Raw genomic sequence first — 16,054 nt, forward strand, 5'->3', positions numbered from 1 at the left:
AGCCAGAGGCCACTTCCTCCCAAGCAAGGAAGACTGGGAAAATCCATACTCACAGAGACAGAGCCATCAGTCATGCTCACTGGGGAATTTATGGCTTTTCCTAAAGAACTCTTGGTATGTCTAGTTCTCTGGAGATGAGGCAGGTTGAGTCCATCCTTGAGAACCTGCCACCCCTTGTCTACCTCAGGCATGACTAATCGTGGAAGAGAAATACAGGTGGGTCACTTTTTAAAAGTCACAAAAGATTTATCTTGCCATTGTAGTTTACCCATCATATGGGAAATTAATCAGCTCTTTTAAAATAATTCTTGACTAGCAATAATTCAAAACATTTAAATCATGAGGAGGGCCATTTCTTTCTTACCTTGTGGCAGTTCAAAGCATGAACTCTGAACTCCGATGACTTTTTCTGAATTATACATTAGTAAACACCCATCCTTCCACTATGGTGTACCTAACAAACAGCTCTCTACCACAGGGAGGTAGAAATTCCTGAGTATTTTTTTTTGAGTCAGTATTCAAACTCTTCAAAAAAATACATGTTGTTGGGTTTTTTATTTTCTATGAAAGTCAAGTGGAAATTTCTCCAAAAGTACTTTTATTTCAAAAAACAACAATATTTAGACATTTTAGAAAAATACCTACTTCAATGTTTTAGAAATTCTACAAAATTGTACAAATAAGTGGTTTGTGTTTGTGAGAAAGACAAGCCTTGGTGGGAGATGAACCTAGAACATGTTGGACTGACATTCATGGACCAGTTTAGTCTGTGCCTGGTAAGACTTCAAGTTTCTGAAGTTGAAAAACTGAGAATCTATTTTTTTCCTCTACTGAACAGGGAATAAAATGATGTTTGATATAGATAAGTTATAAATATTTCATATCACAGTTGGAGTAGATGTTATCCTCTTATTTTATCAAAAAGTAACTGTTAGGCGAATATTCTACTTTGCTTTCTGTTGCGAGGATAAAATCCCTGACAAAAAGCAGCTGAAGGGAGAAGGGTTTGCTTCATCTTCCAGTCCCGGGTTACAACCCGGCATTGTGAAGGAAGTCAAGGTGGGAACTTCTGGCAGTCACACCTGTTGCAGGATATTTGATCACACTGTAAACCCTGAGATTGTGTTCTGTACTAGAAAAACCTGTTTCTAGTTGTGGTGTGCCTCGGCCCTAGCACACACACCCTAATCAAGACCTTTCTGCTTGAATATTGTAAACAGGGTTAAGTAAATTCAACCATAGGCCAAGAGGCAGAGCAAGCACCCAGCTGACAGGAAGTGAACGTAGGAGAAAACCCGTAGAGAGCAAGAGAAAGTTAGGGGGATGGATAGACAGACACACTGGAAGCAGGAGGGACATTCAGTTTGAGGGGCTGCCTTTTGGGACATCGGCAGAGGAGGAAGGTGAGCTGGGTGCTTTCTCTGCCTCTGCGAGCTAGAGGCTTTCGCCCGGCATTTGGCTTCCAAGTCTTTATTGGTAAAATCAAATGTTTGGGATTTAGTTAAAACAGCGCACGCCACATCCACTGTCAAGCTCGAAGATGAATGCATGCTTGGTACCCCCATTCTTGCACAGTCTGGGAACCCCTGCCTCAGCCAGGTTGCCTCTCACACTGGACTGAGTGTTCCTACACCTGTTAACATAAATAAAATATTTCCCTACGGGCAAAACTGCAAGCCAACCCAATGTAGACAATCCCTCATTGAGATTTTCTTCCTATGCTACACTAGGCTGAGACAGGTTGAAAGTTAAAAATTACTCTTAGTTAATGTCATATCGCTGTGAAGAGACACCATAACCAAGGCAACTCTTATAAAAGAAAGCACTTAACTAGGGTTTCCGAGAACTGATGCATAATCATCATGGTGGGGCGCAAGGCAGCAGTACCTGAGAGCTATATTCTGTCCCACAGGCAGAGAGAGACAGAGATCCTGGACCTGGCGTGGGCTTTTGAAATCTCAAAGCTCAGGCCACCTCCCCCAGCCACACAAGTGACACACTTCCTCCAACAAGGCCACGCCCCCTAATCCTCCTAATCCTTTCAAAGAGTCCCACTCCCTGTTGACTAAGCATTCAAATATATGAGCCTGTGGGGCTGCTTTTTATTCAGACAACCACTGTAACCATAACAATCAATGAATTATTGAACAAAAAAGCAAGGCCTAAGTGAAAGGAATGAATTTAGAACAAAAGTGGATCTCAGAGAAAGAATAACCCCAGTCTGAGGACAGCTAAGTGCTTGTGGCATAAGCTTGAGGCACCCTCATTTAAAAAGCCAGATGTGGTGCCAGATGTGGTGGTGTACATTTGTGATCCAGTGTTGGGGAGGTAGAATCAGGTTGTTATCTGAGGCTCACCAGACAGCCTAATTAGTGATCCCCAGGTCCCAATGAGAAGCCCTGTACCAAAGAACAAGATGGAATCTCCTGAGGAACAACACCTGAGGTTGTCCTCAAAAGTCACAAAGGATTTTTCTTACCTTTGTAGTTTATCTAAGAGAAGGGACCCACTCTACGGGAAACTCATGCACATGCAACCACATACATTTGTGCATACATGAGCATGCACACGCAGAGAGGCACATACACCTACACACACATGTTCACAAACTTGTACATGCAACCACATGCATTCATGCATGCATGTGAACATGCACACATACACACCTGCATACACATAAACACACACATGCACATGCAGCCATACATACTCAGGCACACACATGAACATATTGCCATGGGCTAGAAACACTGACGCCCTGATTGAGCCAAAGACAACCTTGTTTCTTGTCACACTATCTTACGATTGTTCTAGGGACCGAGAGTACAGTTGGCACCGTCTACTTCCTCTCTCCTCGGTTACACGTCCTTTCTGAGTCTAACCTTCCCTCTTACAGACTCCTGTGCTTTCCTTGGGCTTGCTCATGGAATACAGAGCAGTCTCAGAAAAAACTCAAATTTTTTTAATTACACCAGCAAACTCTCTTTTCTTATGATATAATATACCAGCAAGTGTCACTGATTAGAATATGGATGTCCTCAGAGCTGATGCCCAGTCAGGCTTTGGCAGTAAATGCTCACCCAAAGATTATCATGACAGCAACCCGTTAGAGCCAAGCATGTGTTAAGCCTGGGCTGGGCATTTCATAAAGGGTACTGAATGAAACCCTAATACCAGAATTTTTTATTAGATATTTGCTTTATTTACATTTCAAATGTTATTTCCTTTCCTCCTTTCCCCTCCGAAAATCCCCTATCCCATCCCCCCTCCCCTGCTCACCAACCCTCCCACTCCCAATTTCCTGACCTGGCATTCCCCTACATTGGAGCATCGAGCCTTCATAGAACCAATGGCCTCTCTTCTCACTGATGTCTGAAAAGACCATTCTCTGCTACGAATGCAGCTGGACCCATGGGTCCCTCCATGTGTACTCTTTGGTTGGTGGTTTAGTCCCCGGGAGCTCTGGGGGTACTGGCTGGTTCATATTGTTGTTCCTTCTATGGGGCTACAAACCTCTTCAACTTCTTGGGTCCTTTCTCTAGCTCCTCCATTGGGGACCCTGTGCTCAGTCCATTGGTTGACACTATTGCAGACGCCAACAAGTGCTAGCTGACAGGAGCCTGATATAGCTGTCTTCTGAGAGGCTCTGCCAGTGCCTGGCAAATACAGAAGTGGATGCTCACAGCCAACCAATGGACCAATACCAGCATTTTGAGGATGGCAATGGGATGTCTCTCATTTAGAGGCAGGGACGATGTGTTGTTCAGGATCAGCCTCAATTTGACTCCAGCTCCAACTGCATCCCTCCTCATGACCACTGTGCTCTGCTCCTCCTGGAGAAGTGCATGGAAACCTCCAGGCACGGCATTCAGAAGCCCGTGGTAGCCTCCCTTCGAGCATACACCTGCCAGTTGCAAACAGATGTCTGGCCCCTTCCCCTGGATTCTGAGGATGCACACCGCTGCATTTTCTATGGAAATCCAGGCATTCATTTCACTCCAGGACACACCTCCGGATCAGCCAGTCACTGCCGCCCTACTGACTACCACCTTACTGCTACTTCCGGCCGGCACTCTTAATCATTTCTGGCATTAATGATCCATCTTAGTGTCTCATTTTCTTTTCCTTTTAAAGCTCTAGGGTGGTCTATAGTCAGGCTTAAATAATTACACTGTAACTTCTCTCCCCGGGAAGACTTCTCCAAGCACCTCAAATATTCCAAGTAAATTGCTTTTAAGACTAATATTTGTGATACACTAGGTCTGCTTGGCTGCTGATGCTGCTGCTGTTGCTGCTGCTGCTGCTGCTGCTGCTGTTGCTGTTGCTGCTGCTGCTGCTGCTGCTGCTGCTGCTGCTGCTGCTGTTGCTGTTGCTGCTGCTGCTGCTGTTGTTGTTGTTGTTGCTGCTGCTGTTGCTGTTGCTGTTGTTGTTGTTGCTGCTGCTGCTGCTGTTGCTGTTGCTGCTGCTGCTGCTGTTGTTGTTGTTGTTGCTGCTGCTGTTGCTGTTGCTGTTGTTGTTGTTGCTGCTGTTGCTGTTGTTGTTGTTGCTGCTGCTGCTGCTGCTGCTGCTGCTGTTGCTGTTGCTGTTGTTGTTGTTGTTGTTTCAGGCAGGGTATCATGCAGCCCAGGCTGGCCTTGAACTTCTGGCCCCTCTGCTCCACTTCCTAAACACTGAGATCACAGTCACTTGTCTCCGCTTCCCAACCACTGTGGTTACAGTCACGTGCCAGCCCACCTGATTTATGAGGTGCTGGGGATCAAACCCAGGGCTTTGTGAATGCTAGGCAGGTACTCTGCCAGCTGACTTACATCCCCAGCCCCATGTGGAAAACTGAGTCTTACATGTGACTGTTTGTTTCTATAAAAATAAGAAGGTTCATACATGGAATTAATATATAGGATAATAAATAGCTCTGTGAATATGTTAGGAAACAATGATGTCTTAGAATAAATAGCACTCTCTGGTCAAAACATGGAAAGTGGTAGACCCAAGAAACAATGTTTGATTTTCATATAAATAAATTCCTAAAAAGATGCTAAATTCAACAAAGCGAGCTAAGCAATCGCTTAGCATATTACAATGGAAAGTCTTCACACACAGTAGGGCATCATATTCCTAGCTGCCTTCCACAGCTCACTGCCACCTAGTCTCTTGTCCCCTTGCTGTGTGATGGAAGAAGTCAGCCAGGGATAGGTGTCCAACAGAACAGAGAGAGGTATATGAGATGCTTTGGAGGGAGAAAGGAAAGAGAGGATGATAATTATTATACCATAATCTCACAAAGTAAAAGAATGCTTTATTTTTTAATTTGAGACCCAAACCTTTATTTCAAAAGTTCTGTGCTTAAGATTGACACTTGGTTTTCTCTACTCCCCATTCACATTTAAATATTAAGGAAGAAACACAATAAAAACATTTTATCTAAAAGATTTCAGAAACCAATAAGGTTCAGCCAACAGTAGCAAGCATGGACCACTCCCAGTTCAGGGAAATAAAGGCTGTTTGGGTGGTTTCCTCTGTAACCAGTGAGTTAGAAAATCAAAGTACCAGAGTAGCCAACAGAAGGGAAGAAGCACCAGAGCCTTGTTTGCAAATGTTAAGTCACCAGTGCTACAACCCTTGCACACCGTGGCGTCTCGTGCACTTGATATAAGGGAACTTGTGAAACCCAGCAGAGTCTGTGTAAGGGTCTGCTCATCATCTGTTGGTATTGAAAGGAAGAAAATTCAATATTTTGTCAAAAGTTCATACAACTCTACAGTTAAAAAGTACGCTGGGTTTGGGAGACACTTGGTGGATAAATTACTTAACTTTGCAAACAACGAGACCTGAGTTCCAATTCCCAGCACTCACAGAAAACCTAGTGTAGTGGGGGGGGGGGGGGGGCGGGGAATAGGAGAGGGACAGGATTCTAGAAGCTGACTGGCTTGTCCATCTACCCAAATGATGAACTCCAGATCCAAAAAATGAGGAAGATGGATGATGTCAACTTCCGTCCTCTTTGTGCCAATGCAAGGGGGAGTGTACACACACACACATACACACACAGACAAAGAGGCATGTGCCTGCACAGACACAAATGCAAACGGCTTCATGCTCCGTGTGGCATCCAATATGGGGTACCGGCCTTCCGTGCAGCTATCAGCAGCTCTGTACCACAGGGCCACCCACGCACAGCATGCCACGCACTGCTGCTGCGATCCGGAAGTGAACCCTGAATCAGCAATTTCCAGGAACCTCCGGCTTGATACCCTCTCATAGAAGCCAAAATGTGAACCATTGGCTATCTTGGCCCTTAAAACTGTCCAGAAAGGGCAGTAGTTTGGCTCAGTGGTGGATCGCTCGCCTGGTAAGCATGAGGTCCGGAATTCAATCCCCACAAAAATGTTCAGAGTGTGTGTTAGTTACCTTCCGGCTGCTGTGATAAAACATCATGACAAAGAGTTACAGAAGCAAGAGTTGGTTCTTCCTATGGTTGCCAGGAAGGGGGAGGGGAGGGCCCGGGGAGGGGAGGGGAGAGAAGGGTTCATAATCCGGGAGGAGGGCTGGGAACTGGTGGCCAGGCAGGGAGATGACAGATCGCATATTCAGTGGGAAACACGAAGCAGAAAGAGCAAAGTGGAAGAGCAACAAGGCTGTAGCCTCTCAGCCCCACCTCAGTACACACTGCCTTCAGGAAGGCTTTACCGCTCATCAGTACCACAACCTTCCCAAACCACCCCGCGCCCTGCCCGCCCCAAGTGCGGACCAAGAGAGTCACTTCTAGTCCAAACCCCCGCAGAGGTGTTGATGAAACAGATGAACAGGGTTCTTCCGGCCAGAACCACACTCAATATTGAGCAGGAACTTCTGGGAAGTTTTTCTTAGTCTCCTGGGAACTACAGAAGGTTCTTATTAACATGAACACTGAGTGATAAAGTTTAAGAGTCTTCAGACATTCGTAATGTCAAAGAATAATACATTAAAAAATGCTGATTTAATAAGAATACATATAAACTCCTCATAAATCATTTGTGGTAATGCATAATTTTAAATTACTCCAAAAAAAACCCATAAATACTAAAGCCATGATAAATTACAACTCATGCTGAACTAAGCCTCATCTTTCTAGTATCAGACAAACAAATAAATTAATGTCCTTAATTAGCAGCTGATGAGCTGAAGTTGTGCGTAATTTTAAAAGAATCCTCTCGTGTCTGTGGTATTTCCAAGATGGTTGGCTAAAATAAGCCTTCCCTTTCACAGATTATTTTTAAACTTTTTTTTCTAGACTTCCTTGCAAACTGTCAAACCCAATAGATGGTATAAGATGGGGGGACGGCCCAGCCCAAGAAGCTGTGACCTGATGAGGCCTCTCAGATCTGTAATGATGATTATATCTGTCAAGTCGGCTGTCAGAGTCTAGCAAATTGGATGCTTGGGTATCCAGTATGCCTTCTCTCATACTAGACAGGCATATCATCCCTGTCAGTGGATAGCAACTAAACAAGGCAGGGCCTATCTTGTCTGGTGTGCAGGTGTCATCCATGCCACAGCAAAGCTGGAATTTAAGTCTCTGGGTTTTGCTGCTTGTTTCTTCCAGTTGTCAAAAACTGGAAAGATTTAATCACCCTGGCATGGAAGCGTCACCCGTTTCTATGGCAATGTCAAGAAGAAGCTGACTGGCAAAGAAGGGCCAGATGAAGTCAAGATTGTCACCGTAAGCCCTTTCCTGGACAGAGCCTATTACTGTCAATAGCTGGATGACTTCTCTTGATGTCTGTGGGTAAGTGTCAAACTCTGGGTTGTGAAGGAAAATGGAGAGGAAGGGCTCAGAACAGGGCAGCTGGGGGGATCAAAGCAAACAGACAATCTGTAGAACCTCCTGAACCTTGTACCAAAAACCAAGGCCCTGGAGGGAATGAGCAGGTGCGGGTGGAGGAGAAGGTGATTGCCTCTCCCTTGGAGACGCAGTGTTTAAACATGGGCGAGACAGACAGTCGATCGGCCAGGACTCTGAACATCACACATTATCCCAGATAGTTCAGATATCTGCCACTTCCTTTGTGTTAGAGTTACAGTGTTTGGAAATCCTGAACTTTGAAAAGTCCCTGACATGTGAGCTACTAATGGCTCAGGGCCTCTTCAGACAAAAGTAGAACTCAGAACAATCTGCTTCTACCTTCGTTCATTTCTGTTGGGTCCAACACTTGTTAGGATGACCCCCTTTTCTCTCTGTTACCATTCCTGATGAATGAGTGGGGTGGGAAGGAGGGACCAGGGATGAGGGACAAGGCTACGGAGAGAAGCCTGCCTACAGCACTGCCTGGTTGTTGTAGGGCAGGCACCCGAGGAACCAGAGTCTGGGTGTGTCATGGATGGAGGTACCCAAGTGCCAATCACAAGCAGGATACATTCAAAAGAGCAAAGATTAAGCAGAGAAGTGCAGGGTCTCTCAGCATCCACCACTGAGAACACAAGAGGTAGTATTCAGGAATGGTCGTCAGTCAGTGTACTTGTGTTAAGCACCTATTATGGGCTAGAGAGGAAGCTCAGTGGTACAGTGCCAGTGGAGCACACACTGGGCCCTAAAGTCTGTGATACATGACTGGGGGCCAGCTGTGATCCTGCATCCTCCATTGCTTCCCTCAGGGTATCCAGGTGCTGCTGCAGGATACTGTGGGAGGTCCGGGCAGGAAGGATGAGGCAGTTCCTGAAACAGGTGGGATCTGCAGGGTCCAGGCCCTGCTGGGGGTGAGTGCCAGGGGAGTGAATGCCTTCCGGGAGAGCTCTAGTGTTACTGCTCTTTTAGATGGTACTCAGTGAAACAGCTCTTGTAGATGATGTTCAGTGAAACAGCTGGTACACATACACTTTATTCAGGGTGACCCGGGGCTATAAATGAACCTTGGAGAGTGGGGAGGAGTTTTCAGGGTGAATGGAAAATCATTGGCTGGAGCTTCAGGTAATTGTGAATGACTCATTTGTATGGAGAAGTATTCCAGGAATCCCAGGTACTTGCTGGGTGGGTTCTTATGGGGTTGGGGGTGGTGAACGTGTGGGTTTGCCAAGGGTTACATACACGACCTTCCTCAGGTAGAAGGTATGGGGATCAGGGTCCCCAGACAAGGTCAGAGAAGGGGAAGCCCTGATGGAAACAGGAGTCCTCCATTTTGCACCAAGTTCAGAGGCGCTATCAGAACACAAGAGGCAATCATCAGCACCTATCCTGTGCCTGACACTGCACTGAATGGGGAACCACCTATAAAGTATACATCACCTGAGGATCTTGTGTTCAATAGGGAAGAAAGCCATGATAAATCCCCATTTGTCTTAAAAAGACCTGGGAAGGGCATCTTCCCTGGGCGGGCTGGAGAGAGACAACTTCCTGGACGCAACGCCATGAACTTGATGGGTGACTCAGAGCCAGCGGGGCAAGCGCAAGAGCGAAGCATAGACTGGGGGACATTCCACGCTCTTAAAAGAAGAGAGTCCATGGTAGCCAATGAACCAAGAGCAGCCCACTGTCTTAGAATCTAATGTGTGGGTTGGAAGAGATAAGGTGACTCCAAAAAAGTGTGTCAGATAAAGGCAAGATCCTTAATAATTTGTAAAGCAGGGTAACAACTTATCCAAGGATCAAGGAATAGTATTTAAAGATGCAGGCAGAGGAGGAGAATTATTGATGGGTACTTTTCTCATTGCTATGATGAAATATCTAACAAGAAGCGACTGAAGGGAGAATGGGGGGGGGGGGCTCTTTTGGCTTACAGTTCAAAGGGAGACAGTCCATCACGGTGGGGAAATCAGTGTATTGCAACTGATCATATTGCATCTATAGTCAGGAGACAAACAGATGAATGCAGATATCACCTTTTCTCCTTCCCTCCTTTTCTATTTGGACAGAAACCCCAGCTCAAATAGGAAAATAGAGCCATCCACAAGCAGGATAGGTCTTCCCCATCAGTTACCCTAATCAAAAAGAAAGGAAAAGGAGAGGGAGAGGGGAGGGGAGGAGAGGGGAGGGGAGAAGGGAGGGAAGGGAAAGGGAGGGGAGGGGAGGGGAGAAGGGAGGGGAGGGCAGGGGAGGGGAGGGGAGAAGAGAAGAGAAGAGAAGAGAAGAGAAGAGAAGAGAAGAGAAGAGAAGAGAAGAGAAGAGAAGAGAAGAGAGAAGAGAGGAGAAGCCTTGTACATATGTGCACTCTGATTCTAAAGAGTCTAAATCCCATTTCAACGAACCATTGCAATGACCTGTATCACTGCCTGGGGGAGAAGGATGAGGTTGGGGAATAACTTAACTCAGGGTTTCACAGCTGTGTGGTGCGGCTGACACAGGCCAGGCTGGTGAAATTCAATCATGGACGTGATGCTGGAGCTAGGAGGAGGAGGAGAAGACAACGATGACAATGAAAGCCCCCGAGGAAGTCGACCCAACCTCTCCTGATGGCTGACTACATCAGAAACTGCAGAGAGCAAGGAACTGAGGGTGACACCCAGGATGCCTCCCCTGCCGCAGGACAGAGAAAGGAGATAAAGAGGAGGCGGGCACTCCTCATCACAAGACCCCCCCCCCCAGATCTGCAGTCTGAAGGTCCCAGGCCCATGAGCTTTAGAAAGCAACTCTAGTTCTAGAACTGGAAAGTGGAATTAAGATGACCTTGCTTGGGCGCCGCCTGAGTCAACACATGGAGTTTGCTCTAAAGCTCTGCCCCATCCCAGCTCCGTCAGCCGAGGAGTTAACACGTGCCTCAGTTTATGTCTGGTCCCTGCCTCCTCCTGAATATTAATTCTATCTTGTAACCAATACTTTGGGCAAGTGAAAATAAAGAATAATACCGTGTGTGTGTGTGTGTGTGTGTGTGTGTGTGTGTGTGTGTGTGTGTGTGTCTGTGTGTCTGTGTGTCTGTGTGTGTGGTGTATATGTGTGTGTATGTGTGTGTGTGTGTAAGAAATGTAAAAATTGTCAAAACTTAAAGAGGGTTTTTGTTCCTCAGCCCTAACCAAGGAATAAAGCAAATAATGGTAAGAAATTATGAAAGGATGGCTCTCTATCAGGTAGGACCTGACAGAACTGGGGTTATGAGCTTGCACAATGACCACAGAATCCTTACACAGAAAACATGTTTTCAAAGACATCTGCCCAGCAACTGTTCAAATTCAGACTGACGCCACTCTTGCTATTAATCACTCTGGCCCAAGACTGCGATTACAAAATAGCTGCTGGAACCCTTCTTCTCATCTCCATCCTTAAAATCCCCTCACCCCTCAGCTCTGCTGACTGTCCTGACAGCACACCAAGACACATGTTCTCATCACAGCTCTCAGCTGTTCATATCCTGACGCCCTGGTCCTCCCAAACATGGCTCCTTCCGATGTTTTTACATAGAATACACACATGTGCACGCTCTCTCTCTAGGAACTCACCTGTCGTTTCTATAACTTGGCTATTGTATCTTAGCTCTGGAAGGAGCCTGGAGTACAGACACTCCCTGAGACTGATTCTGTTTTAGATGTATCTCAGACATGATTTTAGATGTATCTAGATAGATCTTATGACAGTCTTATCTTTACTTTCTTAGGAACTTTCATACAATCTTTTACAAAGATTTCTTTCTTCAGTCCAGCCTTTGTGACCTTGGAATTTATGTTGGTCTTCAAGGCTAAGAGCCATTGCTTAAAACTTCTTATCACAAAATGTAAGAAAAGAGGCTGCAGAGGTGGCTCGGCAGTCAAGAGCACTTGCTGCCCTCGCAGAGGAGCGGAGCTCAGTTCCCAGCACCTCCAAAGTATCATAGAAGCACCTCAAGAATCATCATGCAGCTCAAAAGTATCTGTAACTCTAACTCCAAGAGAGCTGACACCTCTGGCCGCTGCAAGGACCTGCATGCTTGTATGTGTACCCAGATACACACACACACACACACACACACACACACACACACACACGAATTTAAAATAAAAACTAGTCTTTAAATTTTTTAAAAGAAAACTATATGAAGAGATGGGTATACTAGTGACTTGGTTGCAGCAGTGTCCTGACAGTGTATATACTGTATTAAACATCCAAGCATGATCATGTATACCTTAGATCCACACAGTTTTATAGTTCAATTTCAACTCAGTAAGGCTGAGGAGAGAAAAGCGTGCCAGTTAGAGTCCCGGGAGAGACATTCCTGCTTGTCAAAATTGTTGCCATCACGGGACCCAAGAACTTCATCTTTTCCAGTTTTGTATTCAAACCTGGAAAATGTCTAATTTTTCAAGTCCTGACCCAGGAGAGCTAGGACCACAGTGAGAGCATCGTCCGAGGCTTTGCGGGATGGCAAGGGAAAGCTCTGGAAATAGAAAGCCTCTCCTGGCCACTTGTTCCTTCATCCTCTGACTCCACCAGAATGCACTGACTCACTCAACAAATATTGTGCAGACTCTTGGAACACTCTTAGCTCTGTCAGATCCAGCTGTGAACAAGACATTATCTGCCCTCATGGTGTGTACATTCTTGAAGGGAAGACAAGACATAAATAAACACTGACTCTGGCAAGTACTGAAGGGGAAATGGGAAGAGGGAGGGAAGAGGGAAGGAGAGGAGGGGAAAGAGAAGAGGAAGGAGGGGGAAGGGAGGAAGGAGGGGGAGAGAAAAGGGAGGAGGGAAGAGGAAAGACAGAGGACAGAGGAGGTAAGAGAAGAGGGAGGAGGGGAGGACGGACAGAGAGGGAAGAGGGAGGATAGAGAAAGGGGAGGGAGGAGGAATAAAGGAAAAGGGAGGAGGGAGGGGAAGGAGGGGAAGTGAAGGAGGAAGAAGGGGAGGGAGGAGGGAGGAAGAAAGAGAGGACAGAGGAAGAAAGGGGGAGGAAGAAGAGGGAGGAAGGAGGAAGAGGGAGGACAGAGAAAGAGGAGGGAGGAGGGACAAGGAGGAGGGGGAAGGAAGAGGGGCACAAAGAAGGGAAGAGGGTGGACAGAGGAGGAAGGAGGAGGGCAGCCCTTCAAATAGTGTGGGCAGGGGAGCTAGCCTGATACTAGATGGAACCAGCTACAGGAAGAAGTGGACAGGGATGACCCCAGGCCGAGGCAGCACCGACGTCAGGTGTGGGCAAAGCCTACACGCACTGAGCAGCAGAGCCTGGGAGGACTGTGACCACTCAGGCAGATGTCACTCTGGTCTCTGAGCTATGGTAGGATTGCTGGGTAGTGTTGTAAACAGTGGTTCTCCTGTGAACCCATGTGCTGTTTCCCATAATGGCTTGCTGATGCACAATCCCATGATGCTCAGCATCTCCCCACCTTCACATCCTGCGAGTTCTTGTCAGCACTGGCTTTATGGCATTAGCCATCCTGCCTGGTGTTACTGGAGGAATTTCCATGCACCCATGAAAGCGTTGCTTCATGAATTGATGGCCCAGTTAGGGGCTGGACATTGAAGATGGACAGCAGAGAAGTGCTGGAAAGATGTGCATAACGGCTGGACACTGTGGGAAGGGGAGCCTGGGACTGAAACCACTATGGGAAACACACAGAAGGACCACCATTGCTCCTGTGATACCTCTCCTTAAGCCCTAAGGGAAGGAAACAATGAACCAAAAGACTGTAAGCACACACACAGCAACGCTGTTTGATGGCCTTCAGCGCTGAGGTCCAGCAACCAACACACAGAAGCAACCTGTGCCCATCAACACAAGAAAGGATAAAGAAAACATCCTATGTAGGCAATGGAATATCATTAGGGCATTTAAAAGGGCAGGGTTTTAACATTTTTGAACACACCCATAAATAAGCACAAAGGACATACTATGTGAAAAAGACATACTATTCAAAAAGGACATAAGAAAAAGACATACTATGTGAAAAAGTCATACAATGTGAAAACACATGCTATAGGGAAAGGACATACTATGTGAAAAAGACATACTGTGTAAAAAGAGCAATGTTACAGATACTGATAACCCTGTGAGAGGAATCCAAGATTGTCAGCTTCATAGGGCCAGGAAACAGAGTGCCCGAGACTGAGGAAGACAGAGATATGAAATACAGTCTGTGGGTCCAGGTGTCTGTGACCACGTGGGATGCATCGTTAGACCCACTGTGGAGTATCTACCTGCTATTCACTGTAACACTTGCTGAAAGGAGGAACATCTATAGAAGCTGTGCTTACTGGACTGGTGACTAAACAGAGCCTGAAGAAGCATCCAGAGGTGGTGGTGATGGTCTTGGCAGGGATTACAATGGCCAGTGCACAAGTCTGTGCTCATCACTGTGTGTGCGTGTGGGTTCTTGTACATGCATCACACCTTACAAAGTGAGTTATAAGAGAGAGTTAGGACCAGCAACGTGGCTCAGAGGGCTGTGGTGCTTGCTACCAAACATGGCAACAGGAATTCAACCCTCATAATCCACAAGGTACAAGGAACGAGACAACCCTCCCAAATTAGCCTCTGATTGCCATACTTGCACACGAAACATACACACACCACTAACATACAGGAGTGTTAGCTCTCCTCGAAATGCACACCTTGAACAAGGTGTCACAAAGCTTGGTGTCTCACTCGGACCTTACTGTGGAGACAATCGGAGGATGCAGGCGCACTGTGATCCTAGCTGCAGGCGCCAGCAACAGGGATCGCGGTCGGGGGTCCTCGGTGGAGAGAGATGTAAACAGTCAGAACAGGGGACAGAGAGCAGGGTCAGGAGACAATCTCTTGCAGGGAACATGCTCCTCCTCCTCTTTCAATTCTTCCCAAACTATCACAACGTGTAGGTTCTGGTGGCTCATCCTATACAGAAGCCAGCTCAGCACTGGATGTCACTACAGTGCCAGTCAGAGCTCAGGCCATACCTAGCCACAGAGAACCCTGGAGAAGGCAGTCTTTCGTTGCTTCCTCTTACATTCTCTCCCTGCTCTTCAACCCTTCCAGGCCTTGGAAATCTCTACTATGCTGCTTGGAAGATGCTTTGGGGACCAGATGACCCTGCTAGCCAGCAACAAGGGAAGGCTTTAAGGCAGAATACTGAACCCTTAGCAGCCCAGCAAAGCATCTAGAGGGCACTCTTAGGTGGTGTCTGACTCATCAGATGAAGGCAGACTCATCGGCTCTATTCATTCTTAACCTCTACACTCGTAGAGTCAGCTGGTCCAGCACATGTTTTCATGCCTACTCTAGGTGCCTGTGGTTATGGGTGCAAGAGGATATCACAAATTTTAATGGCTCCTCTCTAGATAATGGTCAACAGCAGTCTCTGATGAAGAAAGCCGTTGTAGTTAAAGCTTGTGACTGGCCAACCACTCCCTATGGCTTCCTTACCTCCCGCACATACTCACACTTCATCTCCCTTCCCAAGACCTGCTTTTCTGATGAAATTTTTCCTTAGTCAGGCACAAGGCCCACTGAGAGTGTGCCCTAATGTTCTGCATGTTCCCACTGACGAAGGTACTGCTGGACTCACCTACATCCTGAGCCACGGAGATTAGACAGGAAGGGCTTCCTGCAGACTCTGCAGTGCAGAACCTCCTTAGCATGATCCTGCCAGGGGGAGGGGCTTAACAGAAAAATGGATGCCGGGGAAGGCTAGCCAGTTGAGGACTGAGCAGACACCAGGGAAGAGGGACCTGAGACTGATCTTTCCCTGTGTCCCTCTTGGGTGGTCTCCCTAGGTGGACTGTTGTCACCAAGCATGCCTTCCTGATCATTTTGGTATCTAACATCCAAGCTGACCTGGGGTTTCTACAGGATTTCCACAAAAGAACTTTTAGATGGTTTAAATAAAGAGATTCCTGAAGGGGGTGGGAGATAGCTTTCTGTCACTCAACCCTGTGTTTCCCCCCATAACGCCATTACAGTGAAATCTGTCTTAACATATCAACATTTATATACTTCAAAGAAAGAAGGTTCGACATATGGCGGAGTTCTCCCGGGTCTGACCCTCCCCCAAATGTTTCTAACACTGGTGCCACAATGGAAAGAAGAGCAAAGTCCAGCATCTCAGACCGCTGTGCTCTTCCTGACCTTTCAACAAGAACCAAAGAAAGAGGGTGTGAAGGTGGGCAGATGGGGGTGCAGGGACAGTTGGAAGGAGGGAAGGA

This window comes from Apodemus sylvaticus, chromosome 12 (assembly GCF_947179515.1).
Source record: "Apodemus sylvaticus chromosome 12, mApoSyl1.1, whole genome shotgun sequence".
NCBI lineage: Eukaryota > Metazoa > Chordata > Mammalia > Rodentia > Muridae > Apodemus > Apodemus sylvaticus.